The sequence below is a fragment of the Triturus cristatus genome, chromosome 4_1 (assembly GCF_964204655.1).
Source record: "Triturus cristatus chromosome 4_1, aTriCri1.1, whole genome shotgun sequence".
Taxonomy (NCBI): domain Eukaryota; kingdom Metazoa; phylum Chordata; class Amphibia; order Caudata; family Salamandridae; genus Triturus; species Triturus cristatus.
Genome location: NC_140585.1, coordinates 1,108,181,509 through 1,108,203,600, shown reverse-complemented (window position 1 = coordinate 1,108,203,600; position 22,092 = coordinate 1,108,181,509). Strand labels below are relative to the sequence as shown.

The 22,092-nt window shown below is 43.8% G+C and overlaps 1 protein-coding gene across 2 annotated transcripts in view; it reads right to left on the bottom strand.

Annotated features, from left to right (window-relative positions):
* Positions 1 to 22,092, bottom strand: part of LAMB4 (laminin subunit beta 4) — a 572,267-nt gene that overhangs the window by 318,051 nt on the left and 232,124 nt on the right. The gene's annotated exons all lie outside the window — the stretch shown is intronic.

Sequence of the window (22,092 nt, the reverse complement as noted above, 5' to 3'; positions counted from 1 at the left end):
AAAACAAAATACAACCCTGCTCAACAGGCCCTAACGAAAACCATCACAGTGAGAGCACTTAGGGTTGTCAGAGTGGGTGGCCAATGTCCAACCCCTTGCCCACTAAGGTAAGCTGTCAGATTCCATGTCACAAAATACCTATCTGCAGACTTTAATATAGAGGAATAACAATCCACACTTAAATGCCTATGGGCTTTAACATATGGTTTTCACAATAAACTCATCAGACCTAGTGCCTTGATCATAACATTTTATAATAAACAAATCAGGCCTATAGCCATAATTATTGACCTGCCACCATAACCAACTCTGTCCTGCTGATCCGAGTACAAACTTTGCCACAAGTTGAAAAGTGCAATATATGCAGTTTTTTTTGTTAAAGGACACAAATGCAATGCAACCAAATCCTGTCCTTGGGGGACCAACATGTGGGTAGAGCCTAAGCACTTGTCTCAGAAGGACTGTAAAATCTATTTTTTGTTGATCACATAATGTTAAGTGACATCTGCACTGTCAAGCCAGAACTAAAATGCCATATAGATTAATGACTACCTTCCTCCCATTTGTTCTGCTGCCAGAGAAAAACACCATACATTATCTGGTTATCTAAGACACATTTATACATTACAATGTAATGTGTGTGCCCCTGAAAGTTGAAGCTCAGACCGTTGGATAAATACATAAAATGCTAACAGCTGCAAGAGGAGCAAGCACATTTTTGGTGGAAGCGCACAACTTCTTCCCAATGAAAACATGTACTCCTTGCGAAAGTCCCTTTCTTGGTGATTCTCACATAATTGTCTGCTGAGAGCTGTGCTGTCAAGCCCCATCATGAAAAGAAGTGATATGCTGAACAACAACATATTTCACCATCCACACTCTGGGCCCGATTCACAGAACTAACTTAAGACAAAATCCTAAACTTACTACCATTTTCGTATTCACAGAAGGCACTTACTCATTTTGGTATTCAGAGAAGACACTTACTCACTTCGGTATTCACAGAAGATAGGAGTCATAACTTTAGGACTCCTAAATGCCTTCTGTGAATACCGAAAGTCTTAAAGTTAGGATTTTTCTCAGTTTAGGAGTAGTAAAGTTAGGAGTCCTAACTTTAGGACTCCTAAATGCCTTCTGTGAATACCGAAAGTCTTAAAGTTAAGATTTTTCTCAGTTTAGGAGTCCTAAAGTTAGGACTCCTAAGTTTACTACTACCAAATTGAGAAAAATCCTAATTTTAAGACTTTCGGGATTCACAGAAGGCATTTAGGAGTCCTAAAGTTAGGAGTCCTAACTTTACTACTACTAAATTGAGAAAAATGCTAATTTTGAGACTTTCAGGATTCACAGAAGGCATTTAGGAGTCTTAAAGTTAGGAGTCCTAACTTTACTACTACTAAACTGAGAAAAATCCTAATTTTAAGACTTTCGGTATTCACAGAAGGCATTTAGGAGTCCTAAAGTTAGGACTCCTAACTTCTGTGAATACCGAAATGAGTAAGTGCCTTCTGTGAATACCAAAATGGTAGTAAGTTTAGGATTTTGTCTTAAGTTAGTTCTGTGAATCGGGCCCCTAGGGTGTGCAGAAGGCTCCTTTGGAACATAGAAATAAATCAATTTTTCTACAAATGATTATTGCAGAGCACATTTCTAATTTGTGCTTATGCTCTTTTCATTAAATCATCACGTGGGCGTTCTCCTTTGGGATTTTTTCTGCTTGTATTAAGAAAATGGTTTTGCGAGCTGATGAAAGCAGCCGACACCATGGCTACATACATTATACCCGGCTCATAACCATAAGACTTGTTTTCCCCTTTACCAGCATGGCTACCGTTAGTGGTGCTAATTTTACTGTCACTTTATCACCAGCACTTCATTAACGATTTTCTATGTACATGATTTTTAGCTGCACCATGATATTATTTCTGTTCTATTTCCTTCCTCTCTCTAAATGTGTTCAAACAAGAATCTCCACAAATATTACTGTTTATCCCATTATGGACACTATTATTTACTAAAGAAGTCTTCGTTAAAGATATATTATGTATGAAGCTCAGAAAAGTGCTGGTTCCAATACGCAAGCCACTCAATGGTGTCTTATGAGGACAGGACTATTATTTACTCTTTATTCCTTAACACTCGGTTTCACCGTACCAACTGACCTGACTGTTGACTACTACCTACTATACATGTGGGCATCACCAAGATTCTTGTGAGTAATCTGATATTCACTACTTTCATCTGGACTTTGGATGTACGCTACATGTGTGCTCTCTTTTGACATTAATATGCATTATCAGACGTCTGGACCATACCACACTGCTCTCTTTACCTTCAACCTACCAGCCATCTTGAGAGGGTTCATGTACTGAGCTGAACTTTGCATTTAGATCTTACTAAGTCATGGTGAGTACCTTTTTCACCCCTTAGTAGTCTATTACCATTACCCACCTCTAACTTTTCCTACTTACCAACATCATTATTGTCCAAAGGCCTATTTACATACACAACATAGGCTGCTGTGTTAATTCTTACCTATTTTTCATTTATTTATTTTTGGTGCTCTTTTTAAGGTGTTATCATAGGTTGTTTTAGATTTTTGGCACCACCCACCTATTCCAATCATTGGTCTACCTTATTTTGATCTTTGGTGCCTGTTGGGCTGTACCTTCACCTGCAGACGTCTTATAAACCAGTCTTACTACGGCCCATGTGTGTCAATGGTTTGTGTCACCCTTGCGCCATGCAAGGCGACGCAGGGCGAAGCAAAACCTAGAATGAGATGAACCAAGCCATGCCTTCTGTGAATACCGAAAGCCTTAAAATTAGGATTTTTCTCAGTTTAGTAGTAGTAAAGTTAGGACTACTAACTTTAGGACTCCTAAATGCCTTCTGTGAATACCGAAAGCCGTAAAATTAGGATTTTTCTCAGTTTAGTAGTAGTAAAGTTAGGAGTCCTAACTTTAGGACTCCTAAACTGAGAAAAAGCCTAATTTTAAGACTTTCGGTATTCACAGAAGGCATTTAGGAGTCTTAAAGTTAGGAGTCCTAACTTCTGTGAATACCGAAGTGAGTAAGTGTCTTCTGTGAATACCAAAATGAATAAGTGCCTTCTGTGAATACCAAAATGGTAGTAAGTTTAGGATTCTGTCTTAAGTTAGTTCTGTGAATCGGGCCCATTGTGTATTGGGACAGCAATTAATAGAGCATGGTAGGATAGAGTTGAATTGTTAGAGCTGTTTGTCGCTTTCTCAGAACCTTACTGCTGAGAAAGCATTGCCCACTGGATGTCATATTGAGGGGAGCTAAACAAGACTCTTGAGTTTCATCCCCTGGATTGCATCTAGAGGCTTAATTAAAATAGCTCATTATTGGAGTGCCTTCAGGTTAGCAAAGAGCCCCACACATTGTCCCAAGAGTCCATCCACCTTCTCCCCAGTGTTTAGAGTGAAATTACTCCTCTATACACACCCAAACGTAGGTATAGATGAGGGCTCGCCTACTTTTGCAGCAGCATAAATTTAGACTTTAACTCACATCATTTTCCTGATCTCATCTCATTGAAAGTCCACCAAGGAGGATTTCAATTAGATTTTACAAAGATTCTATTATTAAATATATGTTTTGTCACTTTTTTATACGCAGAGAGCACCTTGGTATAATATTCTAATTTTATGGTAGGCAAAAGGGCTAACATTATGGATTTCATCTTTTACTGCTTCTTTCACAGCATTACCGTTAAAAGATAGAATGCCTTAACATTCCAAATCACTAAAACTCACATAACACAGCCATCTTCCTTCTTTTATTGCTGTTTCTCACAGATACTTGATCATGCAAATGTTAAGAATTTGATTGATCTCTCTGCAGAATGAGTTCACACAATATTTCATAATGCATTTTGAGGTTTCAACATTTAAGATCTGAAAGAGATTATTTGAAGATTTGGAGTATGTTTGTTTTGTTGGTTCATTTAATGTTTGATTTAAAAATGTACCGAGAAAATGAGAGAGAATCCTTTACGTTTTTTTAGGTATATATGGTCCTTCAAATTTCAATTCACCTGGGTTTCATACCTGGGTACCTTTTATAAATGTGCTTGTTATTTCCTTTATTTCTTATTGTAAAGGTGGGTGTGTCTGTGTATCTGACAGAGAAACCTGATTTCACACTGTGATCCTTCTGCTCTGGAGGAAGAGCATTTGCCTGCTCTTCAGTTGGAGATAACACGATGCACATCTACAATAGGACTTTCCGGCTTGCTGTGCTGATGCACTGACCGTGTACACACAGAGGCCATCTTTATGACTGGGTGCCTGCAGTGTGCTAAAATTGGGACATTACCGCCACCATCCTTTTGGACTGCCATCCTCCAAATGTAGAGATGATCACAAGCCCAGCAGTATTCTCTGAATATTGAAAGGAACTGCCTTTGCAGTAGTTTTTTTCAATATCGAAAATGTTTAGAGGACAGCTATTATTGGTTTTGATGGATGTTCACCACACTTCTAATTTTGTTTTTGTTTTTCAGAAACAAACTCCCAAAGCAGGAGCTTGTTTTTAAAAAAGCAAAAAAGACCCCACAATCAGCAAATTTATCTCTTCTGTACCTCATCGTCTTTCCTGGTGGGGACGGAAGGAAAAAAATAGACAATACATTATTCATCATAAAAGGGTGAGCGGTGTAACGCGTTCCTCCGATGGCCCCTACTTCATAGGGCCGCTGGACCTCAGAGGGCGCTTTCCATCGACAGAGTGAACGGGAGCTGCGCCTATGGAAAAGTTAAGGTCCATCCATCTCTAAATGAAGCGGGCGAACCAAGGGTTTGGGAGCAGGGTACTCCATCATCTCTGCAACGGAATACAGTGTCTGCCAAACTCTAAATCAGGGCAGGAGAACTGCTGAGACATAACATGATTTCTGTGGCAGCGTACGTAGTCAACAATGGTGCTGGAGGCACGCAAGATAGACAGAAAAGGGCCCTGAGAAATCTATGAAATCAGAGAGTAAGTGCAGAAAACACAGCTGTGAGATGTGATGCGGCCTCAGTTACTACTGATGTTGAGCTCAGTTGCTCTATGGACTTTGACTCGATGATCAGCCTATGAAAAGTCATGGATAAGGGAGAATGGATTGGAAAATGTATGGAAACATTTGGGCTGGTCAGATAGACTCATTGGGAAACAGCATGTTGATCTTCCATTATAGAAACATCCATTAATTCGTGAATGCACTCTAGCAAGTCATGAAGCCAAATATGTTCAACACTGGCTGTGCACGAAGATCTCTAAATAAATACGAGTAATGTTAAAATCAGTGTGCTCTAGATCAACTCTAGCAACATCGGAGTTGAATGCCAAGATATTGGCTTTTATAGGGAAAGTTTGACGTGATGCATGTAAAGAATTAGTCAAAGGACTGTGTACCTGTGTTGATGGGGTACTAGGTGTGATGGGGCCAGTAACCACAATATTTGATATGGCAGAGGAGGCCTGTGTAAATAACACAATCGTGGATATGGAAGAGTTGAGACAATGGACTCAGTATGCCGTATGGCTTTTGGAGAATGCTAAAACGGCATTGGAATGTAGAGAGAGCATGTTGCTAAAGATTGACCCCAAATATGTTGATTTGGCAAATAACAAAGGAGGCCCAGCAGTTGGTGGTACGCATAAGAAGGAAGATGGGATGTTTTATTAGTTTTTTTGTTTGGTGGAGCAAAAAAAGAAAAGAGCAAGGTAAAGCATTCTGTGATAAACTTGCCATAGTTTCTGGGTGTGTACTGTTCTCTATAGAAATAAAAACGTTTTATTCTTTTTTTCTTAATTAACTTGTTTATTATAATGGCTGGGGTAACAGAGGTTGGTTCCCCAGTCGAGGTCAGAGCTTTTTGCCCATGCATCCAGACCCTGCTTTTAGAGAATGCAGTACCGGAGTGCAAGACAGGAACAAGGTTTTTTTTTCCTGCAGATGCAAATGTGAGTAGTGGAAGAGGGTCCAAGTCAAGACCCTATTTCTATCCACTAAGAGTTGGATGGGAGACATGCACAATTTTATTAGAAATAGGATCAGGTAAAGCAGGACTCTTGCATATTAGAAACAGTACAATGGTTCAGAAAATAGTTCTTTGCCAGTACAGGATAAGGTACCAAGGAAGACAGATCCCAGAAAACAGGAAAAGGTCTTGGTATACAAAGATGTTCAGGAGTTGAGAATGCTGCAATGTGTGATTGTAAGATCGTGCGGCAATATTTGTTTGTTAGAGAAAAATGACAAAGGAATAAACTTGTGAGGTTTGAACTATTGGCTGGTGTATCTACCACTTCAAAAAGGATGGCATGCATATGTTGAGATATACCCTGCTGAAAAAGGATTTTCTGACATTGCTTGGATGTGATGAATGTGTAAATGATGATTCAAATTTGGGGGCTCATCATAGGTTTTTGCAATTTTTCTGGGGAGGAGATATGTGGAAGTTTTGACGTCTGCCAATTGGCCTCTCTTTAGTACCATTGTCCTTGTGCTTTGGAATATTTAGGTGTTTTATAGTGTTTTAGGGTGGCTGCTGAAGCACTGAAGGAGTAAACGCATGCTATCAGTCTCTTTGTCGTTCATAAAAATCCAGCAGTGCTGGGATCATACAGAAAAAACTTTCTAAGCTGGCTCACTAGTTTAGGCTGCCAAGGGGTGCTCTTGGGGGCAAGAAACATCAGCTTTGTTGCATCTTCCACACATCCTTATTCCTCTACAATTAACTGCGTACTTCACATTCTAAATCAGCCTTCAATGCGTTCCACTCTAACACTCACATTGTAGCTCTACAGAGTTCATCAGGAGCCAAAAGGATTCCGTCATTGCTAACTTGCAAGACACTACATTGCAGTTTCTTTTATATGAAAATTAAAATGTTTAATATATATATATATAGATATAGATATAGATATACATAATTAAATGTCTTCAATCTTTTTGGTGATTTAATTGTTCGACCCGATCTAGTCATTTGAAACTGAGAACTGTCATCACCAATGTCTAGGTTCTGCGTTGACAATGGAGACGCAACAGCTATCACTGGTACTTCAGAAACAGTCTCGCTTTCAACATATAGATCTGAGGAACACGAAGTTAAACGCCGAAAGTGAGAAAAGCCTCTGGTAATAGACTTCCCAGGGCGCTGGGAAGTCACCATGTGTCCCTTGGTAGACACCAATTGAACAGGTTCTGCATCAAATGGAGCATCAGATTTTCTTTCTTTAAAAATATATGTTATTGGCATTTCAGACAGTTATTACACTCATATCTTGAAATCTCTGTTTGTAAAGTATAATTTCAAAGAACATGGCTTATATGGGTGTATCATCAGGTATACAATCAAAGGTCATAAACACACAACTATCCGACAATTCTCAGTGGTAAAGGTGGAGTACTATATAAAGGCCCAGTACATAAAACAATATCAAGAGACAATGCCTTCCATTCTCCACTCGTCTTGTCTCATCGTAGGTGGAACCTAAAACCTAAAATAAATAACATGTCCAAAGTAATTGCTTAGTTCTTTCAGGTCCCATATTCGCATAGACTAACTCTAAGAAGTAAGAGAATGGGAAATCACAGATGCCGACATATGAAAAACTTAAAACTGAAACAAAAGGAATCTAGCTGTCTTGTGAGGTTATGTCGTTTTGTGAGCGGGACAGTGACATAACAGGTAAGGAGAGAGAGGATAACTGCATAAAGACCAATGGAAGACTCTGGGTTGCTGGAGAGGGAGATAGGAATTTTAGTGGTAAGGGAGGAAGAGGTACATGGTAGAAAGGGCAATCATCTAACGAGGAGTTAGGGACAGCCTCAGGACACACCAAATTGTCATCTTTAGGCTCCATTCTCTTCTCCTTCCGAGTCTCCGGAGGAGTCTCCTTCCTCTCCCTAATCCAACACTTCTTTCCTGCCTGGGCTATCTTCCACTACACTCTCTGTTTGCTCCCAAGCCTCCAGTACTTCTGACCACATCTCCGCTATCGGGCGCCACTGCACTCCCCTAACGTCTTCACAAATCAGAGCTATCACCTCAGCCCTAGCCCACATGGTGACATCATTCATCCAAGTACTCACCCCTGGCCCCATCGCTGACTTTCAAGCCATTGCAATCCATCTCCTAGCTAGTACTAAAGCCAGGCCCAAGAACTGAGAGCTAACTATACATTTACAGGATCAAGGAAACAAGGACTGCCAGGGAGACCCTATGGCAGCCTCCATCCCATTTCAGTTCCCGCAGCAAAGAATCTGCCAGAACCAAGGGGGAGATTAATAAAAAAAATACAACAATCTAGGGAGCATAACCATTTTAGATACAGAGATCATGGCCATAATGGGCAACCTAAGAGATTGCCAGAAGGGGACAAAGGTCTTAATGCTCTAAGGGCTTTCCCCAGATTGCCCTCCTGGAGGTCCTCCAGAGAGTGGAATATCTGAATCCCCGGGTATTTCAAGGATGAAAGGGACCAAGCCAAATCCTGTGGAATATAGCGTGGCTGTTGGACTCCTGGTGACATGGGCAACAAGCAGGTCTTGGCTTTGTTGACCCAAAGACCTGAAAGTATCGCAAATTCTCCCAGACGGCACAAGGCATCTCCGTACCCATTGGGCCATCTGCCAAGTAGAGAAGGAGATTGTCTGCATACAGAAAGGTGATATATTTCTGACCTTCCACCACCATGCCAGTGCCCACTCCCTCAAAAGAGCACTGCCAGCAGCTCAATGACTAAGATGAAAAGAAGGGGGTATATGGGGCAACCCTGCCAAGTAGCTCTGTAGACGTTGTATTGTGGTGAGATGGTAGTTCCCATTCTAACGCACACAGTTGGTGTAGAATAAAGCAGTTTGACCCAATTGATCCAGCTCTCTAACAGTGCCATCTGGTGCATTACCCCAAGTAGGAAATCCCACCACACTGAATCAAAGGCCTTCCTAAGGTCTACTGACATGAGTGTGGTCCCCGATTGAGACTGTGCCTCTGGGTGGTAAAGGATATAGTGTAGTCTCCTAAGATTAAGGGAGGTACTGCGGGATGGGATGAAGCTATTTTGGTCTTGATGTATCAATGCAGGCATGTGGGGGAGTAACCCGAGGGCCAGAAATTCACTAAGACTTTTGAAATCCATGTACAGTATGGGATGGAACGCGGTGGTGCGGGCACTTGGGAAGAGGGATTACAACCGAATCACTTGTGGATGCAGGTAGCGCTCGATCATTTAAAGAGTCAGTCTATATAGCGACTCCAGTTTTGGGGCCATGGTTTCTGCGAATGCGGAATAAAACTTGGCAAGCAGAGCAACAGGACCTGGGGTCTTCCCTGTAGCCATTTCCTTAATGGTAAACCAAATCTCCTGCACTGAGCCTCCCAGATTTTCTCAGGATTTGTGGGGAAGCTCTATCAGTGGAAGCTGCCAAAGGAAGACAACCTGTATCTCCGGTGATTGAGCCTCAGGACATTCATATAACATTTTGTAATATTCTCGGAACGTGGTTTTAATGGCCTTGGGGAAATAAAGTGTTACGCAGCTCTCTGTTAAAATCTGTGTTATAGAGGCTCCACAGGACTTTGGGCGAATGAGCCAGGCCAGCAGCCTACCTGGTCGTTCCTCTTCATTATGTGCCTTAGTAATGTAGTTCTTGTAGTCATGACAGCACAGACATTCTAACACAGCATTATATTGACCCGAGCCTCCCGGAGGGGAAACGCCGCATCCCCAACTGAACCCAGTAGGCTGCCTAGCTCATGCAACCGCTCATCCAGTATCCACAGTTCCCTATCTAAAGCCTTCTTGACACTGACCGATTGACTCAGACAGGGACCCTAAACCACCACATTAAAGGCCTCCCATTTGACCAGGTCAGTGGAAGAAGAACCTTCATTCAGTTCAAAGTACTGGGCAATCATGTCTCCCAGGGAATCTTGAAAGCAAACATCTGCTTGGGACAGTGTGTTCAATCACCACGTGGGATCTCCGGATGCTCCTCTACCAGCCATAAACCCACCAACAAGTGACTATGCTCTAAGAGGGTGTGCCCCAGGTACTCGGTGTGTGTCAAATATTGTCTAAGTCTGTTGGAACAAACAAATTAGTCCAATCAGCTGTAGAGGTGGTAAATATGAGGGCAGAAGGAGTAATCTTGAGTCGTTCCATTCTGTGTTCTCCAGGAGTCAGACATTTCCCACCAATCTAACCAGTCTCTGAAGTTTCCGCTGTCTTGTGTGCCAACGCACCGGGCAATGGAGGGGTGGAGCGGCCTAGAAGGACATCTGCTACACAATTAAAATACCCACATACCAAAAGGTCATCCGTTATCAGAGTGAGCCAAGGAAGGCCCCCTGGTCTTGATTCGGGGAATAGGTACTCCCTAGAGTGATGTCCCTACCTAATAGCCTGCCCTTGAGGAAAATATAATGACCCACTTGGTCAAGGGTGGAATGGATGAGTTCGAAGGGTGTTCCTGCTCTAATCCAAATCAGTGCCCCTCAGGCGTAAGTGAAGTAGGAGGTGGCATACAACTGACCTCGCCATCTGCGCCTCAAGCGTTCCACCTCACCCCCGGCAAGGTGAGTTTCCTGTAACATAACCATCTGCACTCCCGCTGTTGCAAATATCTATGAATAGTGTGGTGTTTAGAGGCTGAACCCATACCGCAGATATTCCAGGTCAAAAAGGACATTTATCCTGCATTTGAACAGGTCACATCTGTGTCCCCCACCACTCTCCCCGGAACTCCCCATAATCAAACCTCCCCCATCAACGCGCAGTACATACCCCGAAACAACCCATGGAAACCCCAACTGTGAACTCCCCAACCCAAGAGCAGTCGAGCAATGGTCCACCACCCAAACAGTGACAGTCAAGTGACCCAGACCAAGTCATTCACCGAATGTGGACTCACTACAGGTAAAGCAGTACCATCCACCATAGAAGTCCCAGATTTTGAGATCACTGATCTCCTGTCTGATGAAGTGCCAGAGTCTGAGCCCGGCCCCTGTAGTGCTGCAAATTCTGCCACAGCCTGGCATGCAGCCACACATTTCTGCTCCGTTTGTGAAGGGGATCATTCCTCAATGACTGGCCCCTGGGAGCCCACCATGAGCACTTTCGAGGTCTACAGCTGGGGCATCTGTTTTGCATTGGACTGTTGAAAAGGAGGTTTCTAATTTATAAGCTTCTAGCCACTCCCACACGTTGCCTGGGGCGTCACAAAGGTGTGTAGTTCCATCTAAATTTGGCAGGGAACATCAAGGAATACTGTAAGCCTTCCACATTGAGAGTCTTTTTTCCTCCAAGAAGGAGGCCTACTCAGCTTGTACTGCAGCTGTAAAGTCAGGGACCACTAATACATTACTGTTGTCCACTGTGAAGGGGCCCTCCATCCGTGTCTCTTGGAGTATGACGTCACTGTCTTTAAAGTAAAGTAACCTGTCCACCACGGGGCAGGGTGGGTGACCAGATGCAGGTGAGCGGGCTGGCACCCTGTGAGCTTGTTCCAGAGGAAAAAAGGGAAGTAAGGTGATTTCGGGCAAACTCTGACTGGAGCCATCGTTCGAGGTAAGTCGCCATGTTGTCTCCCTCTGCTCCTTCACTGGAACACTCGGATATTGTTACAGCGGTTACGTCCTTCGTCATCTTCTGCTCTGTGTTTTAAAATGTGCACCCTATCAGTCAGATCTGTCAAGGGGCTGTACCGTGTCTTATGTTTGGGATGCAGTTCTCCCATAGAGATCCCCATTAGCTTAACTCAGTTGGCCAACTTGTGGTGTTCTGCCTGTAGGAGGCCCAAGCCCACTGACACTGCACTGATGTCTTGCTGAAGGGCATCTTTGGTGTCAGCTATACCAGCAAGTATTTTATCGAAGTGAAGGTGTATTGATGTCAATGGAGGGTCTGTCTCCTCAGTCACCACAGCTAAGGGTTGCGAGGGCTACCCCTCATCTTGCCGGGCACCCGCAGTCTTAGCCCTTGGTTTCCCCATGAGTGCAATGTGATCTAGGTCTTAAGGTGGGGGGCTGGTCTTCAGTGTATGCAGGCTGCGGTGTCAAATTGCTAGTGAGTAACTCTGGAGCAGTATGTAGTGACTTCCCGTGCTTTTAGTGGAGGTTCAATTTTGGGCCACCTGGGCTAGTGAGTTAGGAATGTCAGCCAAACCCATTCACCTCGCACTCGTGCATGATGCGGTGAGTGCAACCCTGAAGTGTGCTGTACAGGACCAGCCACTTAATAAATGAGTTATTGCAGGCCAGAGACTAGCATGATTACATGATGGGCATGAAAAAATCGAGCATCGGGGAAGACCATTCAGGCCAGTGCAGCAAGCAGGTGTGGGAGTGGTGGATATTTTTGGCGGGAGGCACGATCCATGCTGTGGTAGTCAACTGTGGGTGCCCATCATGAATAACCAGGGCAGAGAGATCACTGCTTCAGGAGTGCCAAGTTAGGTGTAGCATCAGTGCAAAGGCAGTAGGGTAGACACACAGGAGAGGGACACCTGCCTCTGATGTCTCTCCGGGGACTGGCATGGGACCCACAATAATGTCGGGCTCACCATTGTTCTGGCGGTGTCACGGAAGAGCACGTCACCCCTGGAGGTGCTAAGTGCAGCCAACGTTTGTTCAGCAGTGGAGCGCACTTTGCATTAGGTTGTGCAAGCCGCAATTGGGCTGTTCCTGCAAGGTCTGGAACAGGAGGAATCACTGTGCATCCTTGGTATTTCAAGATGGCCGCATTGCAGGAGCCTATGGAGCGTCCGTCAGTTGCGGGCAGATAGGCCAGGGGCATGTGGTGAGCCCCATCAGGCTTCTTGAACTTGCAGGGCTACTTGAGGTGAGATCCCTCAGGCATGTCATGGCAGGTACCCCCCAGAGCGTACGCAGACCACCAGGGAGACAGGAAGAGCCTTGCACTCCCCTTCACAATATGTGCTAGGGCACCTCTCACCTCCAGTTTAGTGCTGGCAGGTTGGAGCACCACAGGACCAGTGGTGAAGGACCACAGTCGTGGAAGGGGCCTCTAACTCGCTCCAGTCGCTCCAACATAGCGGCCCTCTCAGTGTAGGTCTGGCAGGCTTGGGGTGGCCGAGCAAGACAGCTGAGCGCACCTGCAAAAGCGCTCTCAGGGTAAGCCAGTGCATACCACTCCAGTCACTGCAGGTCCTGCAGCAGATGCACACAGTCTCAGGAGGGGCCTCTGGCAAGCCCCTGCCATTTTGATGGAGCTGCTCCCTCAGTCCTAGGTCAGCAGGCAAGGGGCTGCCAAGCGTCTCAGCAAGCCCCCATGCAATAGGGTCTCCCTCGTGATCAGACGGGGTCGGGGCTAACATGTGCAAGGTGTCGACACCAGGCCTGGGCATAGTTCGCAGAGTTTCGCTACGGGGAACTCTGTGGAGTTCCGCAAGTGGCGGAGTGCAGTGCGAACTGCCGTTCGTGCTGATCTACCTGCCGCTCGGGTAGAAATTCTACCCGAATGGCAGTTCACGATCGCCAACTTACTGTTCGCGAGCGCAAGCGGAGAAAAAACTCAGTTGCACTACGCAGAGCGGAGTTTTCTGTACTCCGCGAGCTCCTGGGAGAACGGAGTGCAGAAAACTCTACAAACTCCTGGAACTGAGCGGAGTCTACTGCCCAGGCCTAGTTGACACCTCCCGTGTAGGTGACACCGCAGCTGGGCTTGCTTATTTCAGACTCTGATACAGCACCTCACAAGCCCAGCGTGGTTTCAGGGCCGCCGTTGCACCATTGGAGTTCCGCCCCTTCGATCACTCTCCCCCTGCCACAGTAGTGTAGAGGCTGTAGGAAGACCCTCACATTGGTGAGAGTAGCATCACCCATATATGTCAGGTGCTTGGGTGATCTTCAGATATAAATCCGGGCTTGATGAGGAATATTGCGGAAGGATTTTGTGTGGGCTGATTATGGAGCTCTCTAGGCTGCTTCTGATGCAATCGCCATCTTGGTCACGACCCAAGCATCAGATTTTCTTTTTCACATCTGGCGTAGAAGCACTTGATCTCCTCCCCTAAAGACGATGTGCTTTGCATGTTGTCTTTTGTCAGCATACACTTTAATCTTTTTTTTCTGATCCAAGTCCTGCTCACGAGTTGCGTTCTCATTTTTCTCTCTCCAATTGAACCACTGAGGTATCTTGGTTGTCATTGCTCTCCCAAAGATCGATGTCGCTGGACCTGTGGTGGAGTGATGTGTTGAATGATAAGCTCTTAAGGTAGAATTTAACATAGTTTCTAAATCAAGCTTTTCAAGACTAGCAAGCTGCACTGCTTTCTTTAACATACTCATAAATCACCCAACTAGTCCATTGGCCTGCGGCCACAGACATGTTCTCTCTTGATACATTATACTCAGATGCTCTAAGAAATCTCTAAACTCACAACTGTTAAATGATGGGCCACTGTCAGATTTTAACATGGTCAGACACACACCCCATGTCTCAAATATGCCATCTAATCTCTCAGTGACTCGGTCTTGAGTAGTAGATGAGAGAGCCTCAATTAATGGAAATCGTGAGTATTCATCCACAATCACCATCAGGTGATAGAAGTCAATGGCTACTCTCTCCCAGGCATGCTTCTGCAGTTCTGATATGTTTTAGGTGTGTTGAGGAATTTTAATACAAGGCAGTTGCACAGATGACAGGCCTTAAATTCCTTCTCAACCCGCTCATCAAGATACAAAAACCAGACTCAGACTCGGAGAGCTCGTTTTATGTCAACAATTCCATTTTGTCCTCAATGTGCCACTTTAATCATCTTCTGCCTCAGACTCTCTGGGATCAGAATGTTTGACCCTCACAACATAACTCTTTCCTGAGTTATGAACAGTTCATCTTTGACATTTTTGATTTTCACCATCACTGGTGAGAGGTCAAGGGTGTTAGTTCAATGACTGATGTGTGAATATATCTTTCAACTTTATCATGTCATAATCATGGCTTGTGGCAGTGATAATCTGGGCTAACGAAACAGCAGCTGATGTATTTGATTTCACAATGAAATTAATATAGGCTTCAGCCGCTTTGGATGGGGTACTGTGACCTTGTATACGCACTCTGGAAAAGTAGTCGTCAGGGTTCTGATTCTGCCCTGGATGATGCACAATGTTATAGTGGTACTCTTGTAGTTGTAGTACTGATCCTTCAATGAAGAGGCATATAAACGTTTGGATTGCTAAATATAGTTAGTAAAGGCTGATGATCAGTTACCAGTGTAAAAGGCTTTCCACCCATAAAACGGCTTAACTTTCTTTTTCAGGTTCTGAATAAGCACATTCTATTTTGGACAAACTCCAACTTGCATATGCCATAATATGCCTTCCAGTATTCGAATGTCCGCTGTGCTGTGCAAGTATGGCGCCTATCCTGACTGGGCTGGCGTCAACAACAACCTCTGTATATAGCTTCAGATGGAAATAGGACATTTCAGTGCATTCTTGATGGCATGTGTGGTTCTCTTAAAACTTATTTCACATTCATGGGACCAATGAAAGAAAACATTCTTTTTGTCAATTCTCTCAATTGAGCACTTACAGTGACAAAGTCTTATATGTATCTGGAACAGTAGCTGGCCATGCCAAGAAATGAGCGCACCGTAGAAACATCTTGTGGGGGATCAGCATTGCACAGCCCTTGTACTTTAGCAGGATTGAGTGTCATACGCCTATTAGAAAAGATATGGCTAAAGAATTTCAACTTTGTCTTTTGTAACTCATTCATGCATTCATGGTCAAACCTGAATCTGCAAGTAAACAACATACTTTATGAGAGCTTTATTATGATCTTTTTGTGTAGCTCCACAAACCAATATGTCATCGCTATAATTGAATGTATCCATGGCAGGCTGTATGATATGTATGATATTTTGGACGACGACTTGAAAAAGTTCAGCAGTGATGATGTACCAAAACGTACGACCTGATTTGAATCTTGGCGAATGGGATACTCCGTCACAAACATGATTGATATCCCTTCTGCCGTATTACAATTGCCATAGGATATAATGCACTTGTAATATGGTGGACGGGGTATCCGTCACATTTGTTATGGAGTATCCCATCCACCAAGAACTAAATCAGGCCCTATGTCTTTTGTATCTAAACAGACCAATATGTGTAGAAAAGGTTGTAATGTTCTTGCAATTTTCTTTGAGTTCCAACTGATGATAGCTTTTATTCAAAGCAAGGCGAGAGAAGACATTTGCACCATTTAATTGAGTTATAATGTCAGCAATGTGTGGACATGGATCTCGTTCTTGTTCAGTTGCCTTGTTTGCCTGACGCATGTCAACGCATAGGCGTACAGCTCCTTCACTGTCCTTGTTGGGCACTAACACTATGAGAGAAACCCATGGCATGGGATCAGTAGACCACTCAATGATATCATGCTTAAGTAATGATTCAAGTTCTTTTACAAAAACATCTTGACAACGAAAAGCAATTCATCGATATCTTTGAGCAACAGGATGGACACCTCATTAATATGCAGATTTCCTTTCTTAGTTTTAATCTTTCCTAAACCATGAAATAATGAAGGGAATTGACTTACTATTTTGTTGTGAGCATTCATGTTGTAGTTTATGGAAATCAGTCCCATATCAGCAGCTGTCCTGAAACTGAGTAGACAGGCACTTTATGCTGAACCTTGAATCACATGGATAGGTGCTTACACCTTAGTTTTCTTATGTTTCATCGTCGCTACAAATAAACCTTGACTTTTTAAGGGTGTCAATGCAGCCCATGCATACACTTTGGTTTTCAATGGCATAAGTTGTGTTAATGGAAACAACTCATTTTGTTTGTCATCAGACATAATGTTTATCGAAGCACCACTTTCAATGAGGAAAGGTATCTAACCCCACATATTTTCAGTGTAATCTTCAGACAATGTTTGAATGACTTTGGTGCTTTAGCATGTTGAGTTTTCTTTAAAGAGAAATAGCATGGCATGCACGACCAGTTTGCTTGGACCACGGCAATCTCTCTGGGAGAGAACTGTCGATCTTCATGTTACTTATCCACTATCTCTCACCATTTGTAGTATCTTCCTCAGCCTGGGTACAAGCCAATGACTATGCCAAGCACGGAGCTTAGTATTACACGTCTTTATTCTTCTGCATATAACTGCGAACTCCACATTCTAAATCAGCTCTCATTGCATGCTGCTTTAACACTTATTTCATACCTCTACAGAGTTCATCAGGAGCCGAAAGGGTTCCATCATTGCTAAATCGTAATACACTACAAGCCTTACTGCAAGTCCGTCCTCTGCATTTCAGTGCTGCTCATTGTCTGTGTATCATGTCTAAAGCAAAGGCAGAATATGGTGCAGCAATAGGAGTACATAATGTAGCCTGGTAAGAGAACAAGGGCGCAATATGGGGAAGCCTTCTAGATAAATCTCTCCTCACTGCAGCACATAATGTGCACCTGGAACACCAGTGGCACAGCAATCCATATACTAGTGCTTACCGGCTGAGTGCCCTTCCCATGTCGGAGAGCTTCATGACTCAGCGCTCCCTCGTGCATCCAGATGCTGCCATACTGCTATGGGGAAGTGTTTACAGGCTGATTTGAGGGTGAGTCGGACAAGGGGGAGGGGCAGGTTTGAAAAGCACAAACATCAAAGCATGTGGGAAGCATGGGTGCCTGATTGTGGAAAAGCTTCTTTCTTATGATCTGTGAAAAGTCTCATATATCCTGTGCAGCTGGCCCTTTATGGTGTGCAGCTACAGATGTTTCTTGACATTCTGTGCTTCTGACTTGCTGCTGTGCTCAAACTGTGCATGGACACAGCCAGTGCTGAGTTGCCTCTAAGTAGTGGTTAAAGCTGTAGTGGGCACTTCTCACAATCTGTGTGCTTGTTTGGGAGCCATTCTTGACCAATAGCAGACATACCAAATTGGGTTTGTGCTGGAGATGCGCACTGTTTGGGCAGCAGACCTCTGAATCATCTGGCCAACAAGCACAACATAGAAAAATAACGAAATACCTGGCAGGCAAACTTTATTGGATTTTGAAATGAAATCCCACATGTAAGTAAGATAGACGTTGCACCATCACGTTCACTGGGAGACCATTTTGGGTGAAGGGATTCCTCTCACAATGTAATGGATTTCAGTTTTCAGGAAGTTTCAATGCCCAGCGCTGTAGTTTCTTGGAGTTTTTCTCAGCTGCGGCCTGTGCAGGTAAGAGTGGTGAGGCCAGGTTCGGGGGATTCGACAGACGACCACGAGGGAAAATTAAATAAATTATTCATTTTCCCTCCTCGTCGCCTGTTGAAATTCCCTGCCCCTCACCCAGTGGCGTCACTAGGGTTGGTGTCACCCGGTGCGGGTAACTCATGGTGTCACCCCCTCACGACTTACCGCATGGACCTCCTCCGCCCCGAGTCCGCCAGTGGACACAGTTGGCAAATAACGGGACCATACAGAATCCTTAGTAACGTTTGTAAATGTAGGTCCTATATTTACAAAATGTGCCTGTTAACAACAGTGTGATAATGATTCATTAATCAGGTTGTACAGTGGGCTACCTGCTAGTCAACAGTTTATTGGAATTTATAATATCATAGGTGTGGTACTTTTTACTGGTGTGGTGTTCCCACTATCCATCAACACGATATATCAGTGGTCGAAGTGGGGGAAAAAAAGTAGGGGAACTGTGGGCGGAGAATCAAAGGGCGGGAATAACCCAAGGATTGGATCAGTGGGCAGAGCCAGAGGCGTGGCCAGAATGCGCAAACATCCCAATTTTTTGTATTTGTTTGGTTTCACTGCCCAGTTTTATCAACCAATGCATACACATGATTATTTAAGGTTATAATGAGTTATTGACAGTAAAATGTGTTCACAAAGTGGGATATGCTTCTAATCACAGAATGTCCCCAAATACGATAAAATGTGGAAGCACAAGCCATTTGTCTCCGAGCCATGGAGTTTCTGTCATCAGCACTTCTCCCTTTACCAAAACAGCAGTTCAAACATGAATTGCTAAAAATCCTAGTTTGCAAATGTTTTCTAAATAATAATGGCTCTGCCATATTTGCCTCATAATGCAATATCTGCAGCATGATCTCACCATTTAAACTAATAAATTGTTTGTTGCTCAAACGTATCAAAAGTTAATAAAAAATTTGAATTGTGTTCCTGCGGAGTAGATGACAGTTAATAGCTCACTGTTCTATGTTAGGATTTTAATTTATAAACTGCAAGTAACAAAAGGATCTCTCTGACAAAAGCAGTAGCCCAATGGCCTATTTACATTATGTGCACTTTGTGATCTGCATGGTACATGTTCTTTGCAGCAGGTACATTAACCCTCTGAGCTACCTTTCCATGAGTCAAATCTTCCATTAGACAAAAGTCCATTCTCTCTCTAGGAAGAACATTAATCACCAGAGTCATCATGACATTTTTATTGTTACCGAAAATTACTGGAGGCCAGGAAGGAGGCAGCAAGCGCTTTTAAAACCATAATATACTTGCAAAAATGATGCCTCCACCGAAAGTGAGCACCTGGTGCGGTTGCACCGCCCTAGAGCTGGCCCTTCTCAAGGGTCCTGTGATCTCAGTGACAGGGTCACTGTTCTAGGGTGTACTGCTTCATAGGCCTGCTGCAAAACTGGAGGTGAACTTCAGTATGAATAGTGGTGGACAAGCCTTGAAGGTTAACCTACACTTGTCATGCTAGGGTCCACCTGCTGGTGCTACGACACCGGGGCTTCTAATGTCTTGCGAAGCCTTCTAAGGTCTAGCATGAGATAGTGCTCTCTCAGGAGAGTGGTCTGGCGGACTGGTTATTAAGGCTGAACCTGGTTCCCCAGTTCCAAATTCAGCAGCTCTGGCCATAGTGCCACATCCTCTCCCCCACTGAACACCATACTGCCCCACTGAGAAAAACTCAGACTGCCTTCAACTACAACCCAATTGTTGCCAGCTATAAACACCTGGATGCGGCTCAATTTAAATTACGCACTGGGCAAGAGCAAAAAGCAAACAATCATAGGGAATGCAACATTTTGCAAACCATGTGAAATGTAAGCAGGGACAACATGGTTACCTTAACGCTTTTACACTCACTGTTCAGAAATCAGTGAGTGCTTTTGCCTGAAAAGTTAAGGACATGACAACAGGGCCCTGAATGGACCCATTTCAATGGCCATTGCTTATATCCTTACAAAACGTAAGCAGTATGGTAAAAAAAAGACAACATCCCTAGATACAGAGCAGCAGTACAAATTTTGTTTTTCAATCCTCACATTGCAGTACCTCCAGGATTGGTGCACTAGCTCCAAGCCCAGGGAAAACAAAGCCAAGACAACAAAAATAGCGCTTCACTGGCAAACTCTGTAAAAGTGGCGCTAATGTGTTTGGGTGTGAATAAAAATCAATCTGGACAGTTTGCTACCACTCTGTCTTACTTTATTTAGTTATTTATTTTTCATATTTTTAAACTTTTATTCCTGATGCTGCATTTTGGAATTAAATGTCAGAAAAATACGACATTGATTTCCAGCAAAAGTGATTTTCTTTTTAAGATCCATTTCACAGGGAAGCAAATAAAAGAAAGGAGAGGAGACAGGGTGCACTGCGCACCGGCACGTCCTCTTCCTAAAAGGTTAGGTTGCTCTGCGCACACGGGCCCCAGGGCCGGCTTTAGCGCTGGTGGTGCCCTGTGCGACAATGTTTGTTGGCGCCCCCCCAATGACCACCTCCACCACGGATTCTCTCACTAGCACCCTTTAACAGTGACCAAGTCACCATAACCACACTCTCTCAGATGCATTGAATTAGTTATATAGCGCCACTCATACCAGTGTAGGGTGTCCGAGCACTTTGCATCACACACACATTACACAGAGACAATCAATCATAGGTGTGTAAATCCGTGTATAGGAAATGATACATAAACCAAAGGACTGAAAGTGTAGGAGTCACATGTCATCCATACTGGTAGGCAGTATAGTGCTTGGTGTGGAGAAGCACAAACGCAGAGTCGAAAAAGAAACAGCATAGTTGGGAGTTTTCTTTAATAATAAGAATCTATTTCTAGCCAAATTAACCCTTTTTGCAACATTAATCAATGTTCTAATAATGTATATTTTGAGGTGTGTATGCAGTTCTAGGATGAAAGTTAATAGCTCACTGTTGAATATTAGGACTTTAAGTTATAAATTGCAACAAAAGGATGTCTCTTTTGAAAGCAGTAACCTGCTGATCTGCACTCTGTAATCTACTTGGCACACGTTCTTTGCAGCAGGCATATTAACCCTCTGCACTAACTTCACCTAAGTCAAAACCTCAACTTTACAAAACACTGATCTCTCTCCAGGAAGATAATTAATCACACCAGTTATCTTGACATTTATGTGAGGCCTGTTAATTGCTGGCGGAAAGAAACGCTGCAGCAGGTGCTTCAAAAGCGTAATAAACTTTCTAACACGGCGCCCCCAGGAAGCCATCACCCGGTCGCACCGCCGTAAAGCCGGCCCCTGACGGCCCTGTTGGTGTCACCCCACTTGAGGGTGTCACCCGGTGCGGTCCGCACCCCCCGCACCCCCATAGTGACGCCGCTGCCCTCACCCGGGCCCCACCGCTCTTACCTGCACGGGCCACGGCTGTTTTTTCTTAATTGCTCCATGTTGATCTTTTGTCTCTGCATCAATGCTTTATTTCTTTGTGTGCTGTTGCTTGGTTTGATCCGAAAAGTGAGTAATGGTTAAAGGAGGCAATGAAAATTTAAATGGAGTTCACCAGGAGACCCTTTGCAGGTGAAATTTTACAACTCCTGGATAATCTCAGCTGTCTGAACAGAAATAACTACATACACCATTAAATGACAATTTCACCATCAAATAACTTCCCGGTGCAGATGTGACAAAAGTTCCTGACACTTCCAACCATGCAATGGTGAAGACGGCTAACCCCAAAAACATTTTTGTACATATGTATTTTATTGTTATTTGTTATGTTTACAAAAGCTAAAACCATCTTTATACAGTCCTAAAAACGATAGGTCAACAAGCAGTTTGGCAGAGTTGGCTCTT